The following is a 16149-nucleotide window of genomic DNA, read 5'->3' on the forward strand; positions in this document are numbered from 1 at the left end:
AGACTCTCCCCCTTTTTGGAGCTTGCTCCTTCATCTCTGCTCACAGTTGCAGACACCAGTGCAYGCACTGAGGTTTTCTCAGCACTGCCTTGTTCCTCATAAGCCAGGCCGGGGTGAGCTGGCTGATAGGAGTTGGAGCTAGTGTTGTTGTTTTCTAGTTGTTTCTCCAGGTCTCCAGAGATGCAGCGGCAGCAGAGCTGTTGAGATGTCTTGTGTTGGAGGCAGGTTTGCCTTGACTCAGACTCCAGGCCTGCAGTTGACCTTAGCAATAAATGGGAACCTCCTGGTTTGAACAGATGAGTTGAAGATAGCCTGTTGAGACATTAGGATCAGACCCTGCTTGCAGAAATTGATGGGCTGCTGAAAGCATGATAGACCCTGGACCTTGCTGCCTAATGAAGGAAGAGGTAATATGCAGAGGTAAGAGATTTGGGGGGCAGCAGGAGAGCTTTTGTGGCAAGAAAGGTTATCAAACTTGTCCAAAGCAAAAGGAAACAATCACAGAGCAGGACCTGGGGAGATGGGAGGGGAGAGGAGGAGGCAGAGCAGACAGTGTGTGATTAACTTGGCTCTGCTAGCCAGAGCTGCCCACCCGCTGATCCTTCTTAATAGCCTGGGATCCCCAAAGACAGTTCCTGGAGCAGAGCCGGAGTAGTTGCACAATCGCAGATGGGGAGGAAGAGACCGCAGGCAGGAAGGTCTCTGCCAGACAGTCTCCAAAGTAGTCAGTGTGCTGTGCGATTCGGGAGACCTGATGTTGAGCCCTCCAGGTGTCCGGCTGGGGGTGGCGCACAGCCAGTCCCTGCAGGGTTACTGGTCTGGTTATGCCAGCCAGAGCCGAAGGCATCTGCAGACCCTGTCTCCCTTGACTCCCCTTTCTGGGGCAATTTCAGCTCCAGGTCCTGTTCACCCTCTCCCACTCACCCTGCTCCTCGGGGCACGGGGAAGGGACATAAACCCTCTGCTTAATCACCCCCCTTTCCGGCAGGGTTGGGGGAGGTCTGGGGCTGCTGTTCCTCAGCTGCCCGCTGCCTTTCCCCCCCGACGTGACCAGTGCCCAGATACAGGGGCTGGACATGGTGGGCTCCGACTCCCGGCTGGGCAGTTACAACGCTGCAAACCATTCAGCCATTGCATCTTGTTGCCTCCTTTCTAGAGGTGGCTGCGTTCCAGCCGCAGGGGAGGACCCTTGCGKACAGCAGGGCTTTGTATTTATTTGCCAGTTGCTTAGGGATTATTATTATTATAGCTTAAGAGAAGAAGGGCAGGAGGTAGAAAAGAGACCCCATAACTGAGGGCTAAGACAATGTCTTACGTGTGGAGCAGCAGATCCCGACAGAGGCTTGGATGGAAATGCCAATCCAGGGATTACGATTCACGCATGGGCTCTGTCTCGGGGAGTGGACCCTTGTGCGCTCATTGGCATTAGMAGCGCTGCTGCTACTCCATCAAGGCTGATATGTGAGATGGGTGTGTTCCATGTGGCTCCGAAACCGCTCTAATAAAGAAATACGTTTCCTCCCCAATCTTCAAGCTGTTGGGTGTTCCTTGCTTTTGGGAGGTGCTTTAAATCTGACTGCCAGAGCYGTGGGCTGCTAAGAGCAGAAGCTGGCTGCACAATGCTGAGCTCAGGTCTTTCTCCCGTTTTCCTGTTGTTCACAGCGCTGGAGCTAAGCTGGTCCCTGAGTGATGAAGAAAAGAAGATAATCGTGGATGGGCATAATAAATACCGCTCCCAGGTCTCTCCTCCTGCTATGGATATGCTGAAGATGGTAAGTGGCTTTTATTGCAGTGAATGTCAGTGGGTGTCTGTCTAGTCCAAGCCTCTACCTTAATGCTAGAAGGGATCGGGGTCTTCTTTAGGGGAGGCAGAGGAATTCTTTTATAGGGCTACAACTAGACATCCACAGAGGAGGGCCCTAAATGGCCTCCAGAGAGATGAGTTTCCTTTCACCTACAGAAGCAACTTTGATTTTTTTTTTTCTGCAAGTTCCTAACTGTGATCTGAGTCCCCTGATGTGTTAAAACAGCACAGCTTTCACTCACATCAGTGCCTATCGGAGCTTCGTATGATGGGACAGAAAGGCAGGTGCTTGCGGTGAGACATTGCAATGAGCGGGTGCCCCGCAGTGAAGTCGCCCCACTGGCAGGAGAATCCCTCTCTGAGCACTGTGTGGAGCACAGTTCTGGTGCTTCGCATGCACTTTATTTGCCTTTGCAGGTGAACGGACCTTTTATCTATAGGAGAGGATGTCAAACTAGAACCTGACCAGCAGATCACAGTTGTTTTGGCTTTTCCTCATGCTCCCAGTCCCCACCACTACTTGTGCATGGTTGCCTTGGCAGTGAGGGATCTCCTGTTTTGCTGGGGGAAACTGAGGCACAGGCCTAGCATCACTTGTCGCTGCAGTGGGACCCAAAGCAAGCTCTCAAGCCAGTGCTGCTTTTTGTCTTATTTGGCCCCTTGATTTGGTTAAAATTTGATTACCACGTTCGTCTTGCACCTCATGTGATTTTCCTCACTGTTTGCAGCATACTTGGAGGAGCACTACTGTTTATCATAGCTAGTTGGAGTGCTTCACTCTTTCGGTCACAATGCACTTGGAGGAGACCTCTCTGTCTGGACCAGAACTTGCATAGACTGAACTAAATGTTTGTGGGTTGGTTAGTAGGAGTTTGCCTGGCAAAAAAGGCAAAAAAGGCTATGTTCAGGCATAGAGAGTCCAACAGGTGATTTCAGAGTCAAAGGGAACAGCGCAAGGACCATGCGCAGCATGATTCCCATGGAAACCCACCAGAGCAAGGCACGCAAAACTCAAAGAATAAGGGCTTTGGAGCCAACGTCTTAGTGAAAGCCTGAGGGACACAATCTCTTATGTGTCAAAAATGTGGGTCAGGCTTCTTAAGTCAGGGGCAATTCTGAACAAATGAGTGCTGCCCTGACTGCAGCTTTGATTGCAGATCGTGTGCTTTCAGAGATGCTCTCCTCTGCAGGGCTGCTTTGTTTCTTAGTTTAGTAGGATCTGCTTAAATCTAAAGGTAAAGGTAAAGCAGGTAAAGGACCTGCTAACAGTCCAGAGTGGAAGTAGTTTTCTGAAGCGCAACAAATGTTTAGCGTAGAACAGCCCGGACAGTTTCTTGGAAGAGGTTTTCCATGAAAGCGCTGTCCTTGCCTCCCTCCCTGGGACATTTGCTTGTTCTGTCTTCGCCTCTGCCTCCGAGTTCACCTGCTGCTGTGGCACTGTGCCCGGCTGAGGTCACCCTGGGCTCCTGTTTGGGACACGGATCTGGTTGCTGTGGAAATCAGTTAGACGATGGGGGATACATAGCCTAAAGCGACTTTTTTAATGAGGCGAATTCTGCAGGTGCRAGTCCCCTGTTTATGAAGCCCAGCCCCGTGTCAAAGGGAGGGCGGTGTGCGCTCCCTAAGCAGGGTTTGCAGCCACCGCTCTCAGCCTGGCTTGGGGCCATGGTTGGAGATCACCTAGTTCCCTGTGCCCCCACCCAGAGATTTCGGTGTTTCCTGCCTCTTTCCTGCTGGTTCTTCAGTGCTGCTACTCTGCCTCAGCACCCCGGGGTCTTCCTGCCTCCCCTTGAAACCCCAATGATGAAGTGCCCTGTGTCGGGGCCGTGCTTTGTCCCCGTCGAATCCAGCCCTGACTCAGGCCGCGAAGGTCCCCCTTAGGGCCTGCTGCTTGCCTGGGCTGCCTTCCAGCCCGCTGCAGAAGCAAAGCTGCCGTCTCCATCAAATGGCGCGAGGACGGTCCAAACAGCTGCGTCGTAGAGGGTTCCCTGTCTGCCTCCTGGGCAAGAAAACTTCTCCCTCTCCTGCCTAGCAACGCGACTAGTGAGGGCCCGCAGGCCAGGGGGCTCAGCTGGCGGAGGGGCTGCTGCAGCTCCGCGTGCTGGAGGGGTCTCTTGGCAGGCAGCCGTCCAGCCATGTCTTGGATCCAAGCGAACAGATGATGTTCCCAGGACTGTGTGCTCCCTGGCTCTGTGCAGCTGCTAAGGGAGATGTGCCCCGCTCTCCTCCTGTCCCCATCCCCATCCTGGTCAAAGAGGGAGGTCTCCTTCCCATTCCTGGGTGACCCAGGGTGAGTTTCCTCCCTTGCTCCATTGGACTTCTTGGTTTCTTCACCCTGAGTCAAGGATACTCTGTACCAATGTTACAGATGCTCTGAGACCCAGGGAGGGGGACCCATGTGGCAGGGTTGTCAGATTTGTGCTGCTGCACTGACCCTACCCTGTTTGATCTGTAGGCTGAGGTTTAGTTTGTGCTGGAATCGACCAAGGAGCTCCCTTCTCCCAAGGGCTTTTCAGAGGGCACTAAGAGAGACCCACATATTGGTCTGGGATTTGAATTTTCCTCGTGAATCATGGTGAGAGAGCCCAGGGGTCCTTGGTACCCATTCCTGCCACCCCAGGGAGGGAAAAAGCAGACATGTCCTCGTAGACATCAGAGAGCCCAACACACTCAGTAGCGTCCTTCTCTGTATGCTGATGCTGAGCTCCTTTCAGAGCTGGGACACGGAGCTGGAGGCCTTTGCTCAAGCCTATGCAGAGAAGTGCATCTGGGACCACAACAAGGAGAGGGGCCGACGAGGAGAAAACCTCTTTGCTATGACCCCAACCCTGGACCTGGAATTCGCTGTGGAAGACTGGAACGGGGAGGAGAAGTACTACAACTTGACAACTACCACATGTGCCCCTGGGCAGATGTGTGGCCACTACACCCAGGTACAGGGCTACTGGGGGCAGAGGGCCTGGGTTCTTGACAGGAGAGCTCTAGAAGAGCCTGAGTTTTCCCAGAGCCTTTGCAAAAGGATGTGGGACCAGTGCTGGGCATCAGCACAGGAAACAAGGAGAACCTGGGCATGGTTCTAACTATGACCAGCCTTTCAGATCAGACCTCTTTAAACAGTCTCTGCAGCCCTTTTTGGTTACTCAGCAGAGCTTGATGTCAGCTTCTCTTGGGCAGAGACAAGGTCTGAGCGTATCTTCCCAGCTCCAGTTTCTTTGGGTGGGTAGGTGGGAGTGGGGAGGAGCAATGACATTGGTGATAAATGTGAGGATGGCTCTGTGGAGACTCCCAGGGCCAAAACAGAGCTGATGATGCTCTGCTAGGATGGATTATATGGTAGGAAAGCTGTGGCACCTGGATATGTGGGGCTGTAGGCCTAGGCTGGGGAGGTGGGTATGTGGTCCAGATAGGGGCAAGGAATGCGATCCTGAATGCTAATGCACAGGGATGTGGGATCTGGGGCACACACGAAGAAACAAGGGTGACACTGGTGTGGTGACAGAGCAGCCTTGAGGGTCATGGAACAGGTTGCCAACAGGGCATCTGCCTTCAACCGATCACCTAACATTCATCTCCGGTCCTTGCCTTAGGTGGTCTGGGCAAGCACACATCGTATCGGCTGTGGGGTGAAGTTTTGTGCAAAGATCGACGGTATTGAAACAGAAGACATGTACCTGCTTGTTTGCAACTATTATCCCCCGTAAGTTCCTTGTTTCACATTGCTTGGTGTATCTTGACTGGGTTTCTTTACTGGAAATGTCCTTCCTTCAGTCCCCATAGCACAGGAAAAGCCTTTGGTGTTGTTCAGAAATAATAGCAAACCCATTCCAAGGAAGGCCTTTGTTGTTTTAGGTTGGTCACAAAGGAAGGAAGGGTTGTCTGGTGATCCTTGCCCATGATTGCAGTTCCTGAGACCTGGTTCAACTCTGGCACAGACCTACAGAGGGAGCTCCCCCCTGGAGAGCTGCCCAAGGCTGATGCCGCAGTAACCGAGGGTTGAAAACGGCAGCTCTCTTCTCTGAATCTTGTTCTTCCCTGCCAGGAGCAGCCATACGTTGGGGTGGGGTGGGAAGAGCGTTCACACCAGCAGGACGTGCCATGCTGAAGTGACTGAGGTGGGAGGAGGGGTGGGTGCTCACTTGCTGCGTGAGGGCGAAGCCCTGAGACTAGCCTTGGGGATGACTTAGTTGGAGCTGGTGGAAAGCAATCCTAGCAGTCAGCTGCTGCAGGCGTTCCTGAGGGCGTTTAGTAGAAGGGAGACAAAATCACTGTCCCAAATGCCCATCGATTRCCCTTTTCTAAGTAGTAGTAAAAGATCTGTCTCACCTTCTGCTGAGGCTCATGGAGCTGTTTCCCCTGATTTCAGTGGGCTTTGGGGGTCAGGCCMCTGAGTAAATGGTATTAACAGTTGAGGTGCCTGTGACAGGGGACCAAGACCTGTTTTTTACATTAACTTTGAGTTTTATCCTGGTGGGGATATTTCAGTCAAATCAAACACTCTCTGTGGGAGGGGTGTTTCCTCTTCTCTCTCACAACTTTCCTCTTTTTGTTGGCCTTTTCTGCTTCCAGGGGTAATATGAAAGGCCGAAAGCCATACAAGGAAGGAGCCTCATGTTCCCAGTGTCCAGAGGGTACCTTGTGTGTCAGCTCCTTGTGTGGTAAGTGAAGAGAAGCGGCGCGTGTCCCTAGACAGGCTATTGGGACTGATACCCCTGGGTTGGGTCCAAGCTCTGAACCATCCTGGAGCCATCAGAAAGCCCTGGGCTGGCAGCTCCAGGGATGCATGGACCATGAGACAGGTGATGGCAGCCCTGAGACAGGTCAGCTGCCACGGACAAGGAGGATTGAACAAGGACCTTGTACCCCTAGCCAACGTTTGTTGCCCCAGGAGGATGCCCCATCCCTAAGGGACAGGGCTGTGGAGTTCTTGCAGCATGTTGTGTGAGGGAGATGAGACATCTCCAGCTTGGGACCCCAGACTGGGGGACATCCCAGAGTGACCTGAGAGGGGTCGGCTACTGCTTCTCCATGCAGCGGATTTCTGTGGACCCCACTCAGCGGTGGGGGATTCAGTTGAGCTCAGTTGACTCTAGTGCTAACCCGTGGCACTTTTCATCTCTTACCAGAACCCACTGTAGAAGAGACCACTACATCCCCTGTGACAACAAAGGCAAGCCCATCCACCACAACCACGGCCAAGCCAAAACCCACAACCACACTACCAACCACAACCACACCACCAACCACAGCCAAGCCCAAACCCACAACCACACTACCAACCTCAGCCACACCACCAACCACGGCCAAGCCAAAACCCACAACCACACTACCAACCTCAACCACACTACCCACCACGGCCAAGCCAAAACCCACAACCACACTACCCACCACAGCCAAGCCAAAACCGACATCCACACTACCCACCACGGCCAAGCCAAAACCCACAACCACACTACCAAACATAACCACGGCGAAGCCAAAACCCACGACATCAGCACCCACCACAACCACAGCAAAGCCAAAACCCACAACACCAGCACCCACCACAACCACAGCAAAGCCAAAACTCACAACACCAGCACCCATCACAACCACAGCGAAGACAAAACCCACAACACCAGCACCCACCACAACCACAGCAAAGACAAAACCCACAATACCAGCACCCACCACAACCATGGCCAAGCCAAAACCCGCAACCACAGCACCTACCACAACCACGGCCAAGCATAAACCCACAACACCGGCACCTACCACAACCACACCATCAACCACAACCACATTAGCAACCCCAGCCAAGCCAAAACCCACAACCACACTACGAACCCCAGCCAAACCAAAACCCTCAACCACGCTACCAACCACAACTACAGCCAAGCCAAAACCCTCAACTACACTACCAACCTCAGCCAAGCCAAAACCCTCAACTACACTACCAACCCCAGCCAAGCCAAAACCCTCAACTACACTACCAACCCCAGCCAAGCCAAAACCCTCAACTACACTACCAACCCCAGCCAAGCCAAAACCCACAACCATACTACAAACTACAGCCAAACCAAAACCTGCAACCGTGCTACCAACCACAACCACAGCCAAGCCAAAATCTGCAACCACACTACCAACCACAACTACAGCCAAGCCAAAACCCACCATGCCAGCATCCACCGCAACTGCAGCCAAGCCAAAGTCTACAACACCAACACTCACCACAGCCAAGCCAAAACCCACAAAGCCAGTACCCACCACAAGCCTTACAGCCAAGCCAAAACCCACCATGCCAACATCCACCACAACTATGGCCAGTTCAGAACCCATAATACCAGCAACCATCACTATGGCCAAGCCAACACCCACCACACAAACATCCACCACAACCACTTCTGCGGCCAAACCAAAACCCACTGCTACAACATCAGCAAAGCCAAAACTCACCACCACAGCACCAGTACCTACCACAATGATGACAACCCTGCAACAGAAACCCACCACAACTACAAAGCCAGCACTCACCAAAACAGAAAGATCCAGTCCTACTGAGGCAGCTGGGCTAACGCTGTCCTTTGAGCCCACATTAGACTTGGATTATAAAATATCTCCAGACACAGAGGCAGGCACTGGAGAGCCTCTTACCCCCTTAACAACTGAGGATCCCGCCTTATTAGAAATGGGCACAGCCTTCAGCCCAAAATCAGTCCCAGAAACAAATAAAGATGTGAAAGAGAGTGGGAGAGAGAAGCCAGTCTTCTCCTTTTCCAGTCCATCTCCATCCCTCAGCCAAATTATTCCAGAGATCAAGTTAGGTTTCAATAAAACTGAGCTCATAACTCCCTCAAAGTCAGTGGTCTTCAGCCCTGAAGAGCCCACCTTCTTGCGTTTAACGTCATCTTCCAAAGAAACAAAGGGGCAGAGCCCCGCTTTCCAGACCTCCCTCTCAGGTAAGGTAATTGTGGAATCTGTCCTGGCATGGACACACAGATGTTAAGTGATCCCCAAGCAGCATGGAGAGCGCTTGGGAGGCACCAGTATCAGACTGGTCCTCTGGATCCTCTTGTATGTGGCACCAACCTTTTTCCTCACTCCTTCTCCTAACATTGAAAGGGGCCATTTGGACCTGTCTCGTTTGTGAAGCATGGGTATGTTTCCAGCCTGCGCCCCACTAACCCACCAGCTGTGTTGTGCCTTCTCAGGATCTGTGCACTGCTGCCTTGCACCTCGGGTTGTCTTGGTGCACGTCACTGATGGACCTGCATGAATGGGAGTTTCTCTTTTGTCTGGCTCTTCCCCTCTAACTACAGGTTTTTTCCCTTCTTCCAGCAGGTGCCCTGGACACTGAAGAACTGGAGACAAACTCAGACCAGACAAGCATGGAGCAGCCTGTGGCTGGAGCCCCCAGCACCTCCTTTGGGCTTTCTCTCTTCCTCCTGCCCAGTGCCATCCTGGTGGGCCTTCTGCTTTGAATGGTCTTTCTCAGCTGTCCCTGCACCACTTGCCAAGGCTTTCTTCAGCATTGGTTGTCCCACAACCCTGGTAGGCTTGGGAGGCACCACGGACAGTTCAGGTTACCACACTYTCTGCTGGGCCTTCTTACGCTGGCTAACCTGCTCCAGCCCCATTGTGCCAAGGGTGGCTGGTAGTCCCATAAGCACTAGGTTCCCTGCCTGAGATCCGAGGGCAGGAGGGTGACCATGGACACTGACACCTCACCTTTCTTCCCAGCCAGCCTGGGTTTCCAGTCCATTTCCAAACTGGAAATGATAAACAAGCCCATCTCCCTGTGTGGCTGGCAGGCCCTGCCTCACTGTTTCCACAGGGAAAAGCAGAACACCTTGGAAACCCAAATGGAGATGAGACATGGTTGTTGGTTTGGGGTTTTTCTATCAGGATGAGTTTCCAACAAAAATGCTCTTTTTTTTTTTTTTCTCCTGATGTGTCTGTCTGTCTCAGTTGTGGTGAAGTTTCACCCCTGCCCTCCTTGTACAAAAAGGGTGGCGTGGTTTTTTTTCCACAGGAGAGGCTTTCTGTTTACTTCCTGTTTCTGATACAGCCATGGCCAGTACTATAAAGACGTRCTCCTTTCTCCTCCTCACACCTCTACAACACTTGCCTCCTTCCTCGCTTCTGTCTGCTGTATGTATCCATTCCACAGTTAGTCCATTGCTGTGACTTTATTTTACGCATGTGCGTGCATCCGTGTGCATGCATAGAAGAAACTTGTCAGCACTAGAAAGGAGCTACTGGCTCCTTCATAAAGTGTTTTTCTGCATGACTTCCCTCTTTGTGTAACTTAAGTGTACGATGTATTTGAAGTTAGATACAGATCCTGGTTGACATATATTTCACATGTGGTGGAACCTGGTCCAGGAGAAAAAACTGATCACATGCCTTTGTACAGTTGGAGCTTGAGAGATCCAGGTGAACGATGTTAGAGGTTAACAGTGGTTCCAGGACTTGTTGCAGGACAGCTTTTGTTCTCTGGGACACTCGTGTCTTCTTCCCCCATGTCTCTGCTCTGTTCATCTTAAGATTTCCAGAAAGGTGTGTTAAACATGTGACAAGTTTTGCAGAAGGGACTAGGAGAAACAGTCCTTCCTCTGACTGTTGCATCCTTTGGTTTCTTAAAGATGAGGTGGAAAATGACCTGAAGTCTAATATTCCTGTCCTCCCCCAGGATGCTGTTTTCTGTGCATCCCCAAGGGCATGCACTGAATAAATCCTGTTGCGAAAGCCATGCCGTGGGGCGTGCAGTGTCTCACTGTGGGATCCAGAGGCTGGGGGCTTGCTTACAGTATCTGAAAGATGCTCTTGGTTGTGTGCTTAGGTAGACTTGCTAAAAGAYATGGCTCCTGGGGAGAGCTGAAGGTTTCTTTGGCTTTCCAAATGCATCTGGGTGCCAAAGTCCCAGAGGAGCCATGGGTTCTGCAAAGTTGCAACTGTATGTTTTTAAGCCTGTCTAAAAGCACCAGGAGGAGGAGATTTAGCATGACGTGGGGAATATTCCCCTAGCTCCCAGCTGAGTGCAGAGCAAAAATGCCACCAGGAATTTTTGGGCAAGGAAAGCAAGAGGAAGAGAACTCTGAGTGAAAAAGATTGAAACTGGAGCACTTCTGGTTCCCTGTTCAGAGGGGCCCAGCAGCCAGCCTCATCCCGCCCCTGAACACACACACACACACGTTTTCATCTTTACAGCAAAAAAAGAAGTTAAATGCAAGTGTCCCTCCTCCCCCTCCCCTAGGCACCATATTTATGCAGCATTTTTGCTGCAGAACTTTATTCAGTGGCGAGCAGCACGCAAGGAAATGGCCTGGCAAGGAGTAAACCCATAGCATGGGAGTGGGGAAGCACCAGCAGCGCTGAGATTAGATCTTTGCTTTTGCCTTTCCCCATCCTTGTGCCCCTGCTTGGCCTGATAAGGCTGCCTTGAGGCTTTGTATTTCCCCTCTCCCTTTAATCTTGCTGTGCGAGACCAGCGGCACCAGCTCTCTTACAGGAAGCCAGCTGCTTGCGGGGTTTTTTTAGGTCATGGTCACCGCTAGCCCTGCTAAATGGTGGCCGGCAGATGGCGGTGGGAGAGACACTGCAGAAAACCGGGCAGCTTTGAACTCGCTTCACAACCCTACAGAGAGCTTAGTGCTTTATTTAATCAGAAGCATCAGCTGTATTTAAGAATCAGATTAAAAATAACCTCCTGCCCAGGTGCTGTGGTTGCTACATGGTCTCCTTGCAGGCTGAGCTCCTGGAAGCTGTTGCCGAGCTGCTTTCAGTAGAAAAAATCAAGCCTTGGGCTAGTGACAGATGATGAAAATACAGCCGGAGCTTGTTGTAATGGGCCACAGCCTTGCTAGGGGTAAAGCTGGGCGAGCGTTTCAAGACTGCAACYGTTATTCTGTGTGGGCAAAGGAGGGGGCCATAGCGTTAATTCCCTACAAATGGTTAAAGGAGGAGAAAAAGCATTTCTCCTCCAAGCAAAATCAGAGCATTTGGGTAACACTTGACTTTTTGCAAAGCGAGACCCCTTCCCTCATTGCGAGAGCCCTCCCCAAGCAGGGAGCRGCAGCGTTGCTGCCTAACAGTGTTAGCACAAGCCTATCAAGATAATTGCAAGACTTGCACATTTTATCATGATTTGGGTGCTCCTGATCCTAATAAGAACGGTTGGGTTTCATTTTCCTTAGAGCTTCAACTTCTAGAGCCAGGCAGTTGTGCAAGAACCTATTTATATAAGTTCCTTATTGCAGAAAATTAGAAACCAGCAGCCTTTCCTGTTCCCTCTCTCTCAGCATCCCCAGGACAGAGGGGCTGAGAGTCCCCTAGATAAGGAGGGTTTGGGTTGGTTTGTTTTAATTCCAAATTATGGGTTTTTAGGGAAGGTGACTCCTTGGCAAAGGCAGGTTGTGGTGTGCTGTGGTGTGCAGGGAAGGCCACAAAACACTCAAGGGAGACCTTGGCAGCATTTCCAGACTCAGGTTTCTGCYGCTGATTTCTGGGACTGGTCCAAGGTGGGTATGAAGGATGCTCTGGCATCAGGGCGCCAAACCCACTGGTCCAGGGAGGGGGARACAAGGTGAGACGTGGGCAGAGATGCTGCTTTGGAGCTGCTGGTACCGGGCCAGCCCCATGGCCGCACGCGTGGCCGGAGGAGGYGGTGTTGCACACGGCGAGTCCTGGCTGACAGCGAAGAGGAGCCGTGCGGGAAAAGAGCACGTGGAAAGGGCCGGGACTGGCTCTGTCCGGAGACAAGTAGCCAGCTCCRTCATGGGGAGCCCCGAGGCTAAACCATGCCCGGAGTTATCCGAGATCAGCCCCATCCCCGGGGCTGGGGAGGTCGAAGGAGATGGAACGAGGCYGGGGTAACTTTCGGGAGCAGCAAGGGGGGATGCCCCATCCGATGGGGAGCGGGGAGCCGCCAAACGCGCCATGTTGGGATGCCAGGGGCCTGCTGCTCCCCATCGCCCGCGGGGCGCAGACTGGGGCAGTTCGGTCACCACATTTATTTATTCCCCCCGCCCCCGGCCCCGGGCTGGGTTGTCATGGCAGCTGCCTGCCAGGAACACAACCCCTTTTGTTAGCGGCGGGCAAGGGCCAGCTCCTGCCCTCCCCGTCCGCCCCCTTCCCTCCTTCCCGGCTTCTCGGCGCAGCCAAAAGCCTCGGGCAGGGCACAGGGTGTTTCTGGGGTGACAGATGGCGCTCACCATGGTGAYCAGCAGGGAGATGGCCGCCTGCCACCAGGCCCCRAGGCACCAGCCATCTCCGGGAGGAAGGGCCRACCGCCATCATCCCTCCTCGGCCTCCCTCGGGGCCGGCGGTTCAGCCGAAGCCCCATGTGGCCCGGTTGGCAGCACGCCATGAGGTGTGGGGCAGCAGCTCCCTGGTGCGGGGCACCGTCACCACGGCAACACTGTGCCGCCATCTTCCCTCCCGCTGCCTTCCCTCCTGCCATCTTCCCTCCCGCCATGGGCCCTGGGCTCACTGACATGAAATGCCTCGGGCATTTCACAGCCAGCCACGGTTAAAACCACAGTGTCGCGACAACCCCGACGGCTGATTTCCACCCGCCACCCCAGGACCTGTTTCCCAGAGGGGCGACGGACCCGCTCAGCGTGGGTGAAACGTGAGGAGGTCGCTCGGCTTCGGCTCCGGGAGCTCCCGCGAAGACGGTGAGTCCCCAGGGCGAGGGGCTGGGTCGGGGCAAGCCRTCCTGGGTAGCTCTTCGTGGCAGGGATTTGCAAGGCGGGACGGGCCTGATGCCGGCGCGTTCGGCCAGCTGGGAAGTGCCCGTCGCCCTGCCGGGACGCRAGCGGCCATGCGGGCCTGGCTCTGCAGGGAAGGGGTGTTGGCGACGGGGCTGCGGGGGYGAGGGCCCACCTTGCTAGCTCTTGCTTATTAGCCGCTTTTCTATAAAATACTGTGCCTGCCCCTCCTCGCCGTTGCAGCTGGTCATGGTGTTGCACCCCTGGTGGTCTCAGCTGCTTGGCCAACCCAGTCTGCCCCCTGTCCTTGTCACCTCCCGGCTGTGGCCTGCTCCAAAGTCCTCCTTCCCCTCCGTGCTCCTGGTCATGTGGAGCATTTGGTAGGTGACACACAGAGTCAGGAACGCCGGCCACCCCTCTACTGGTCCCAACTCAGCAGCCACGCTCACGGCGAGGCAGTAAAAAGGCACTGTTGAGAGAAGTCAAAATAACTTTGTTTTCACAAGAGAGTACCGCCAGGAATGTTTTATTCATGGCTTCCAGCTCACACAGTTTCACCACTTAAGAGCCCCTGCGTTAACATCAATGCAATGGAAGGGGGAAAAGTGCAACCCGAATTAATTTCATCTGTGACACACAAAATCAAGCCTTTTCCAGGGGATACCGCTCAGATATGAATATGTGCTGCCCTGCTCACGAGTTTGTGCTGCCATTTTGGTAACTTCCAAGCCATTTTGGGGTAGGAGCCCTGCAGCCCTTAGCAAGCAGTTAGAGGATAATAATGTGTRTAAGAGGACCAAGCTGTAGTTTTGTGCAGCAAGGCACCAGGACTGCTGAAGAGCCGGATTTATGGTGAGAGGACAGCATTCCTGTGCTGCTAGATACTGCAGCATTCCCACCCACCAGCTGCTGCTCAGCCTGAGGAAGTCACGTCCCAGCCTCRCTGCAGCTACGTCCCATCCCAAGAAGCAGAGGAGCCTCAAACAAACTGCTTCACTTCTGGAAGTCCCATAACCCAAGCAGGCAGGTCTGTGTCTCCTCATGCATTCCTCAGGCTGAAATTGGAGGGSTCCAATTTCTTTTTCCAGCCCTCTTCTCCCCACTTCATCTGTGAATGTGTCCTCTGCTTGCCCTTGGTCTCTGATGTCTCAGATCTCACACGTTTTCCTGACAGTGAGATGGCAATGATAATGGCCTAAGACGTCTTTCCCTCTTGAAGAGCTGGTGCAGCCCTGATCAGGTTACAGACCCACTCATGATCTTGATCCTATYTGCGCTGGAATATGGCAGAGGGATGGTCCCATCTGCTTCTAAGAAAGGGAAGAAATGATTATTCCTTGTTCCTTGTCAAGCAGCAGAGCTCTGAAGCATGCTGCCTTTTCATATGTCCGTTATCAGATATCAGGGCTACTGAGCTGGGAGAGCCCAGAAGGATTAGGCCTTATTCCCTTTGGCTCATACCTTTTCCTTAACTGTCTCTCCTCTAGGACAGGGCTTCAGTCTGAATTGGTGGCTCTATCATATGTAAATGCACAGGAGCCCTAATCTCCTAGCTAGAGTTTGCATGTGAGTTAGGTTGACATGGGTTATCAAATCAGAAAGAACCACCCTCTAACTCCATACCCTTGAAGAGCTGGGAACCAGTCCAAAACCAGAATGCACTTACTGAACAAGGAGCCGGCCAGCCAAATCAGAAAAACTCCCAGGGCTTTGATTTCACAGGCTAAGCTTGCTCTTGGATCTAGTTCTTGACCCAAACTTCAGAGTTGGGTGCAAAAAACTTAAATCCCAAGCTCAGATCTATCCTCTTTGTACCAAAATTTCCACTTCCCTCCTGACTCAGGAGGATAGACCAGAAAAGAATAGCACCTCTAAACCTTTCCCAAGTTGATCGCATCTTCTGGAAAAAAAGGATAGAACTGAACACCAGGAGCTGATGCACCAACTCATTTCACTGTTTATCTTGCACCTATTAAAGAGAAGAGATAGGTTTTCTTTAAGTAGATGGTTCCCTTTTCATATGCCTGAGGCACGGAGCAATCCCTGGAATAACATAATCCTGGATGCTGTAAGAGAAGACCCACTGAGTTCAACAATTCCACGCTGTAGTTTGGGATTCTCTTCACAAAGAAGTGATGCTTCAGGAGCTCTGTGGCCGAGCCAGTCCCYGGATGATTTTGCTGCTCTTTAAGGAAGGCAATAGACTGTATAGTTATCACCTGAAATGGGATAAAATCCCTCCCACCAAACTATACAACCTACTACCTCACCTCCACAGAGCAGTACAGAGGTCTCACGTGATTCACAGCCATATCACTGGCCTTGAATAAGGACAGGATTACTTGCACCACCTGCCTCCCTGCTTGTTGAAGTAGATGAGAACCGATGACCTGACTGTCTCCTTAGGAAAGACAGTAGATTGTATAGTTAGCTCAAAGGGAGGATAGGACTCCACAACTATTCAATCTACTACCTCAGCCTCAAGGACAGCTTGGGACCATGGTAGGCTAGGCCAAGGAGATGATCCTTATCCAGGAATCAGCTGCTCTGAGGCTCCTGTGAAGAGAAAAGCACAAAGAATTCATCAGATTTCATGATGTTAGGGGAAGTGAGTCCCATCCCCAACCCTGCCCTGGAGCTCTCTTTCCTTCTTTAAAC

At 52.6% G+C, this 16149-nt stretch overlaps 1 long non-coding RNA gene across 1 annotated transcript; it reads right to left on the reverse strand.

Moving 5' to 3' along the window:
• Window positions 1-14001: 14001 nt before the first annotated feature.
• On the reverse strand, window positions 14002-15830 carry LOC112961454. Its single transcript, XR_003252029.1, has 2 exons — window positions 15576-15830; window positions 14002-15460 (listed from the first exon to the last, which is right to left on the reverse strand). It is a non-coding gene; the product is annotated as an uncharacterized LOC112961454 (long non-coding RNA).
• Window positions 15831-16149: the final 319 nt, after the last annotated feature.

Source organism: Apteryx rowi, unplaced genomic scaffold (genome assembly GCF_003343035.1).
Source record: "Apteryx rowi isolate R43461 unplaced genomic scaffold, aptRow1 scaffold_132, whole genome shotgun sequence".
NCBI lineage: Eukaryota > Metazoa > Chordata > Aves > Apterygiformes > Apterygidae > Apteryx > Apteryx rowi.